This window comes from Vicugna pacos, chromosome 2 (genome assembly GCF_048564905.1).
Source record: "Vicugna pacos chromosome 2, VicPac4, whole genome shotgun sequence".
In the NCBI taxonomy this organism is placed as follows: Eukaryota; Metazoa; Chordata; class Mammalia; order Artiodactyla; family Camelidae; genus Vicugna; species Vicugna pacos.
The window spans coordinates 68,787,590-68,797,257 of NC_132988.1; positions in this window are offsets into that span (position 1 = coordinate 68,787,590).

A 9,668-nucleotide genomic window follows, 5' to 3' on the forward strand; every position below is an offset into this window, starting at 1 on the left:
CCAAGGCCCTGAGCATCAACTGACACACAAAATACAAAATAACCAAGAAGGCTTTGTTAATAGGCCTCATTCTGAATAATCTCTGCGCACACAAGCGCACAAACACACACACACACACAGGTATGCTTCTACCCACTGTCTTCTAGTCTTCCAGTTCTCCTCAGATATGTTACCACTTTCTTGTGTATCCTTTCCATGATGGTCTGTGCAGTGTTTCATCACTTTTAAATTTGGTGACTCTGCTGTACTTGGGATTTTAACAAGTTCTCACCTGCTATGAAAGGATGTTCTGAAGACAGTGTGTTTCTAAACTGAGAGCAAAAGGAAAAGGAAGCACAATAGACAAATGAGATTCTGTGTCAAAAGAAACAAAGGACACGGGGTGGGGGCGGGGGGAGGCATGAAAGAAAGGTAAATATGCTATGATATTTGGAATAATAATTTTTCCCTCTTTAACAATAGCTTAATTAGGAAAAGCATAAGACTTCAGAGTCAGACTCTGATAAAATCCTGGTTACATCACTGCCGCACTTTGGTCGTTACTTAACCTCTGAGCTTTGTTTACCTAAGTTAAAAAATAGAGACAATATATTGAGTTACCTGGCACACAGGAAGAAACTAGTAAGTGGTGACTATTATTATTTTCTTAGACATTGTCTAAAGGAAATGGTTATTGTTGTATTTTAATTCTGTTTCCTCTGATTCCACCTCAGTATTTATTTATTTTTTAATTGAAATATAATTGGCATATAGCTACCTCAAAATTTACTTGTTATTAATGTAGCCAAGGACTTAAGGCAGCTTCCTCCCCAGGAAAATATATTTTTCTTCAAAATAAATTATATAGAATTTGAAAACACCAAGCTGAAGGCTAAGCTCTCAGGGACTGATCAAGCATTTCCTAAGGTCTAGGGCAGATACATACCCTAATGGTCTGAAGGACAGCAGAGGAATGAGATTTACTGCTGTAAAAAGAGCTTGGAAGTACCTGTTTCAGATACACTATATTTAGTCTGTTTTCCCCACTACATTTAAAACAAGGGTCTGTATCATAAAACCCTTATATCTACCTACCTATTCACCTATCTGTATAATACATATATATGAATGTGTATCTATATATGTAACATGTGGATGTATAACGCAGACCTACACAATTTTTTGCTAATAATCAGTATTCAATAAATATTTATTGAATTAAAATCAGAAGATTTTTTATATGTATATATATGTGTATGTGTTTGGGTTAAGGGATATAATGCTGGGTTTATAAGTAACATTTCTATATGGACTAGAAGTGACAAAAATGAAAAAGCCAAATTGAACATTGTATAGGATATTTTTCCAGTAAATATATAAACCTATATTTTCTAATAATCTTCATATGTATTTTTAATTTGGCTGTATTTGTAGGCTCCATTTATAACAAACACTTACTGGAGTCTGCTATAAGTACATATATGGTTCCTATTCCATTCTTACAACTTCATGGACATCTTTGTGAGCTTCTAGGTCTACTCTCCATTTAGAATTTGTATGCTAGACAGTTTTTCAATAGGGTCCCCCACAATTTTGTTTGTTTTTCCTCTACAATTTCTGTTGGTAACAGTTATCTTGAAGGCTGACCATGTATCTGACCTCATGCTTTAGGAAGATTATAGAGTTAGGTGTGATCTATTCTGAGGGTCATTAATTTCAGAAATATTTACTAATTCACTTTTTGGTACTAGACACTGAGAAATATATAATGAAAGTAGCCCCTACTTTCAAGTCTCTCACAGTCTAGTAAGGAAGATGGATAAGAAAATTATCAATTGCAACACATTGCATTTGCTGCGATAATGAGATATATTAGGATACCACTGGACTTCAAAAGGACATTTTCACACTCTTATAGATCAAAAACCATTTCAAGAGAGTTGACACCAAAGTTGGAACTTGAAGGAACCAATAAAGATTAGCAAAATGTAGGGAATGCTGTCCTAGTCAGAGAGAGCAGTTTTTACACAGCCTCCGAAGCATAAGATTTAGAGAACTGAAGGAATTGCAAATGGTTTGTGGCACGAATGCCAACATAGTGGGAATGCTGAAAAGATGAATAGAAGTCAGATCATTAAGAAGCCTTATACATGCACCATAAGGAACTTGAACTTTCTCTGGAAGATAATGGGGTGCCCACTGAAGCAGGAAAGTGACATAAGCAGATTTGCATTTAGAGATGTGGCTCTGGCAATAGTCTGGAAAACAAATTGCAGGAGGACAAGAGATCAGAAGTAACTTGGGGGCAAACGCAGTAATTCACAGGAGAAATAAGGAGTGCCAAGGCCATGAGAGCCACCCCAAGAGCCATTTAGAGTGTCTATGGCAATCTTACTATCCTGAAAGCATCCTCTGTAAGCCTTATGGCAGCCCTGGGCAGAAGTTGCCAGGAAAAGGTCAAACTGAAGGAGCTAACAGACATATGTCATAAGTAAAAGCTTTAATCCTAGTTGTCACAAACTGGGGAAATATCAAACCAAAAGAGTAGCTTTTACTATGTCAGAGGGTCGTAAAGTCTTTGGATAGAAAAAAATGTTAAAGTTATTGAGAGATTCTAAGCCAATGTTTGAACCCCTTTACAACATCCCTGCCAAGTGGGAATCAGCCCATGTCAAGTAACTCCAGTGAGAACAGTTCACTATTCCCTAAGAAAGGTCGCAGACATTTTCTCTCATTTTAGAAAGAAAAAACAGGAAACTTCTTAGGGACTTGTTAGCCAAGATTCCAGGTGATATCCAGATTTTCCACTGACTTCACTTGCATTCTCTGTTCCTGAATTTCATGTCTGTATAGTGATGCATAATTTATATGCAGGGCTGATTTTATCGGAAGGTAATAAAAGGAAGCTATTCCCTAAGTAATGTCATTCTGGGGGTCAGGAAGCAAAGCTGCTTCTCCCTCCATCACCTCCAACCCAGGCTATCATAGAGTCCCAATCCCACCATTAGCATTTCTGAAGAAATGGCATGTTAAACTAAGTCACACTAGGATGTTAATGACATATCAGATAGATTTCATCCTGACATTGGGAACCCTGAGAAGTATAGAACCAGTAGCAAAGGAAAGAGCACTGAAAGTGGAGAAGAGAAAAAAAATACTAGGGTAAGATGAGCCAGAGGTTCCCAGTGGTCCACAGATAGAGGTGCTTGGTTGATGTATAAGAAAGACATGGAATATGTTCAAAATACTGTTTTTAGGACTCCTCATATTTTCTTGTCACCATAGATCTGGGGTGGGTTTCTGGGCATTTCTGATATGCAACTTAATTTAGGAACTATTAGCTGTGAAGCCATATAAAAATACCCAAACAACATGAACCTCACCTCATAAACACACAAAATCAATGTTCCTATTCTGCTGAGGGCCATCTTGGTTTGTTCATACAAAGCTCTTGTTCTAAAGTTTATAAGATAAAGGTTATGAGGAGAGTCATTGGTACATTTGGTGCCTGATGAAATGTGCCACCGACTTTTTAAAAAAAGTTTCTAAAGTCTACTTCAACAACAGTAGGCTTTCAATGAGCAGAACCATGGTGGTGAATACAGAATGATACAAAACAGCCTTTAAAACTTCTTCTAGCTATTGCAACATTTGTCTCTTTGGATGAGAATTTTATGAATTTGTAGCAGACATTAAGTCACTGGGCTCACGATACCTTTTGAAGTATGTGGCAAGTTTTAGTGCTGATGTTTCTTATGAAAATGGACAAAGGAGGTCAAGATGCATTGTTATGATAGCACAGTGATTAAAAAATGCATTGTTATGATAGCGCAGTGATTGAAAAAGTCACAATTATAGCTGAAGCATTCAGATCTAAGATATAAAAACAATAATTAGCATTTGTTCATCACTTTATGGTTTATAAAATTCATTTGCATATTTGATTCTTCTAAGAATTCTATAACACAAGGAGGATAGGCATTGGGATATCAATTTTATAGATGAAGATTTCTCAAGACTCAAAGTGTGAGGGATCTTCCCAAGGTTTAGACAAGTATTGTAAGTTTTTTTTTTTTAATCCTGTTATGAGGCAGAATGTAATAGATTGTTTCCTGTTTTCTAAAAAATTCTAGTAAAAATATCTTATAATAATTTATAATTTATACAAAGACTTATTTAATTACTTCTGGACATGTAGTAAACAAAATAACTACTTTTATTGAGTACCTACTCTGAGCTAAGCATTGTGTCAGGTGTGTAAATTACCTCTAATTCTCATAACAGTGCTATAAGATGTTAAGATGTTATCTCATTTTGCAAAAGAAGAAATTGAGACTTAAAAAGGTTATGTGAGGTGCCCAATGATTAACAACTAATGAGTTGCAAAGTCAGCAAACTCCCATCCTTCTGATTGCAAACTTCTTTTCGTTACACCTTTCTTAAATGATTATAAAGATGTTTACTTACAGTCATCAATTTTTAGCCCCTTTAGAATTACTCATTTATACACATGCAGTGTTAACTCATTCATTTGTACAACCATACATACTGTAGACAATTTTTTTTCCCCAGAGTATTTCTAGAACCTGGACATTAGCTTGGTACTAGATATAAAAAGGAGAAAGAATATGTCTATACAGAATTTGTAGGCCAGCCTAGGAACTGTATCAGTGAATAAATAACTAGAATATGAAATGTGAATAACTGTATCAGTGAATAAATAACTAGAATATGAAATGTGAATACTGCTTGGGAATGTCTACAAAGCAACTTATCAACTAATAGGAAGCCGTCACTGCCTTAGCTGTGCTAATTTTAATATTTAAACTATTAAATCAAACCTTTAGTGGAAAATATTTAGTTGGCTTATTTAATATTGTGTAATGTACTTAAAGATAATTTTAAAAAGTAGACTTAAAAAAATTATTTTCCTTCTGAAGTGGAAATTTCAGAATAGACTCAAATAGTAGGTAAACACTCCGAAGCAAACAGAGGTTTGTATAAACACTGATGTGGCTAGAGCAATTTTCTCAGCTTAATACTTGTAACTACTGCAGATCTCACTTTTACTCCTGGTCACATGGTTGTAGTTGATATAACTACTGTTAATTCCATAGTCCCTTTGCCCTCAGCAAGCGTCTCACATAGCCATCGTCCTCGCCTGGTAGATGACCCAACCCTTCATTTCTGAAGAGTCTGGGTCATTAGCAGTTCTACCTGAACTGGGTTGTTGTAGCTTCTTTCTTGAGTTAAATCATAGGACATGGGAGTAGCAAGAGCACTTTGGGAGATTTCCCACAATCCAAACATACTCTTCCTTACCCCACTGTGCAATAGTAACCCAATTTCCCCTTGATAGTCAGAATCAATCACCACAGTAAGTACACTGCACCTGCTTTGCCTGTTGATTCATCAGTGTGAGGAGCTCAAAGTGGCTGGGAGGCAGTCTCAGCTTCCAGCTTAATGGAACCAATATTTGGTCCTCTAGTGAAAGCATTCCTCCCTTTAGAAGTAAGACAACTATACTAACAGAACCTAAAGTCTCAGGGATAGGAAGCAAAAAGTTTGCTAGTGGATCACTAGGGATCATGATGAAAAAAGCCACTCCTATTCTCACCCCCTTAATTCCCAGACCTATGAATCCCACTACAGGAGAAAGAACACCACCTATACCATTATCTGATTTAGAGCATGGACTGTCTCCTGGAGGACAGGGCTGCAGCTGCACAAGCTGTGCCTACATCACTTAGCCAGTGCCATCTATGATTCTTCAAAAAGCCATCCCACTATTCTGTCAAGCCAGTGGTGTTATGAAGGGGGGCAGGGTAAGTGAATTCGATGAGCATAGTCCCCTCATTTCTATGTAAAGACTTCCTTTGTCAGAAGTGATAGTATACAGAATACCATGACAATTAATAAGGCACTCCATAAATCCATGGATGGTGGTTTTGGTACAAACTTTACGTGCAGAGAAGGAAAATCTATAGATAAAGTAAGTATCTATTCCTTTGAGAACAAAGTACTGCCCCTCCCATGATGGAAATGGTCCAACAAAATAAATCTGCCCCCATATAGCTGACAGATCCCCCTCAGAGAGTGGTTCTGTATAAAGAATTCAGTTTTGGTTTTTTTTTTTTTTTTTTTTTTTGCTCTAGCAGCGAAACCACATCTCAACAGCAGCTACAATAGGAATCACTATCTGAGTTTATAACAATCCACTCATTCTCCAAAATTCATCTGTCTTCTATAGACTCTCCCTAACCCTTATCTTACTACCCAGTATATGATGCTTTACAGGTGGATTTTTTTTCTTCTTAATGTTGGTACAGGCATCTTCTTAGATGTGAACACCTTCAGAATATTATCAAAACTAGAAAGAAAATAGGAAAATTGGAGAGCATTTTTCTTTAAAGCATTACTTTAGGAACCTCAGTCATAAAGGAAAAAGCAAGTACTTCTATCTATACATGTATAATGATAGTTACCATTGTTGCTGTGCACTTATCCTCATAACAACCTACAAGCTAAATACTAATTCCATTTGTTACACTAGAAAACTGAGATGCAGTGAAATTAAGTGACATGGCCCAGTCTCCACAGCTAGCAGCACAGAGCAAGGTCTTAAGCCAGATATCTCACCCCAAACTACTTCTCTTTACACTATACCATATTCCAACAAATGAGATTATGTTCTTTATTCTCTTTCCAGAATACAAATTGCTCTAGAATTACCTGACATAATTTTATTCTTAAAAGGGTTATTAAGTAAGAGGATAATGAGAATAGTTAAAATATGTCTTCAAGCACTTTTAAACTTTCTTTCTTAACATGCATTTTGAATTTCATAAATACTTTTATAGTGTTTACCTCTTCCATATTTTCTCTTCTTTAAGGTAATTAAGGAGGAAAATGATAATAATTGTTGCAAAACCTAATCAATTCTTCTGAGCACAATATCTATGAAAAAGGTTTGAAAATCTGCAGTTCCTTATTTGGATGTTAGTAATTATTATTTATTGACTTGCCCAATCCTTCTCTGTCATCTGACTGCTATGAGTCAATATTTTTAGAAATAAGAAATTTTCTGTCTGAAAGTTGGTTTTATTTGCCCAGATCTGAATATAAGGTAGAGTCTGATTTGTAGTAACGTTGATATAATCCATCAGTATGTGATTTTGTGAAAGTAATCTGCTATGAACTAATAACAATGGCATTTTGTTAAAAAATTAAAGTGCTATTTCTTTATAGGAATGTAGAGACAGTTTCATATTTAGCTAGTTGTGGGCCTGATTTTTCATTGACTTACCAAGGTGTTTTAGGAAAGTAAAACTGAGGGCAGTTTTATGGAGTATTAATCCTAAGTACATGGAACTCACTTAATTATTGCTTCATGGTCACTGGTCAATTTTTTAGAAAGTAAAACTCATACACTAAATAGATTTTATTACAAAATACACTCTTCAGCAAGTGAATAGAATTATATTAATATATTGAAAAGTAAAAAGTTGTAACAAATACCAATGAATTAAAAAGAAAAAAAAAGAAAAGTAATTTATCTGATTTTATCCTTTCAGTGTAACATTTGATAAGACGATGGCTAGATTCATCAGAATTAAGAAATAAACCAGTTTTGTTTTGCTTGTAGTTTGTTATTTATATTCAAAAAAGCATATTGGAGGCTGGGGGGAATGAGTGAAATAGGTGGGGTTACAAAGGAGTAGTAAAGTTTATCTTAGTTTAATAAAATCTATAATTACACTTATTTTTAAGTTACAAATCTGATTAGTACTTATCTGCTTAAAAATCCCCCATGGGTCCCCACTGCTCATCAGGTCCAGCTCAGACCATTACCAAGGCTACAAAACTGGTCTGGTTCCAACCAGATCTGAACAGCCTCAATTCCTACTGATCTGTGCTATGTACTTACGCTCCAGCTGTACAGAACTTGAAAGTCTTTTCTGAACAGAATCTTCTTGTTAAAATTTTCTTTTTCTCATATTATAAAAAGAAAACATGATCCATCAGAACAAAGCTGAATAGAAAAAAAATTAAGATAATTCCCATAATCTCACCACAGTTAACAAAGTAGTGTTTTACTTTGAAAATGCAGGAATAAGGTCACAAGTCGAGGAATGGAGGCCACCTCGAGAAGCTAGAAAGCAAAGGAAATGGGTTCTCCCCTAGAGGCTCCAGAAGGGACATAGCCCTGATGACAACCTTATTTTAGCTCAGTGAGATCCACTTTGGATTTCTGCCCTCCAGATTGTAAAATAATAAATTTGTGTTCTTTCAAGCTGCCAGGCTTGAGGCAATTTGTTACGATAGCAATAGGAAATTGATATAATACCTAATGAAATGTACAGCTCAGCAGAAGAGCATAATACATGCCCATTTAAAAATGTATTTCAGCAAAAAATTAACAAATGGGACCTAATTAAACTTAAAAACTTTTGCACAGCAAAGGAAACCACAAGCAAAACAAAACAACAACCTACAGAATGGAAAATATTCACAAATGATATGACTGACAAAGGTTTAATTTCCAGAATATATAAACAGCTCATGTAACTTAATAACAACAAAAAAAAAACAACCCAATCCAAAAATAGGCAGAAGACCTAAACAAGCAATTCTCCAGTGACAACATACAAATGGCCAATAGGCACATGAAAAATGCTCAATATTGTTAATTAGCAGAGAAATGCAAATCAAAACTACAATGAGGTATCACCTCACACCAGTCAGAATGGCCATCATTAAAAAATCCACACACGATAAATGCTGGAGAGGGTGTGGAGAAAAGGGAACCCTCCTACACTGTTGGTGGGAATGTAGTTTGCTGCAGCCATTATGGAAAACAGTATGGAGATTCCTCAAAAAGCTAAAGATAGATTTACCATATGATTCAGCAATCCCACTCCTGGGCATATATCTGGAGGGAATTCTAATTTGAAAAGACACATGCACCCCAATGTTCATAGCAGCACAATATACAATAGCCAAGACATGGAAACAAACTAAATGTCTATCGACAGATGATTCGATTAAGAAGATGTGATATATTTATACAATGGAATACTACTCGGCCATAAAAAATCAAATAATGCCATTTGCAGCAACATGGATGGATCTAGAGATCATCATTTTAAGTGAAGTAAGCCAGAAAGAGAAAGAAAAATACCATATGGTATCACTCATATGTGGAATCTAAAAAAAAGAAAAAAAGAGGACACTAATGAACTCATCTACAAAACAGAAACAGATTCACAGACATAGTTAACAATGGTTACCAGGGAAAAGCAGGGTGGGAAGTTTGAGATTTGTAAATGTTAGCCACTATATATAAAAACAAATTTTAAAAAATAGCACAGGGAACTATAGTCAATATCTTATAATAACACTTAACGAAAAAGAATATGAAACAGATTATATGTATGTATATGCATGACTGGGACATCATGCTGTACACCAGAAATTGACACATTGTAACTAACTTCACTTAAATTAAAAATAAAATAAAATAAAAAATAATAAAAAGCAAAAATTATTTCAGCATTAAAATCCAATGATTATATTTAGACCCATATTTTTCAAGGGAGTGTATTTTGGAAGTTTCACATTGCTATAAAAATTTTATAGGTAGTATTTTATGATGACATTGGGTTATAAATTAAAAACAAAAGTTGATT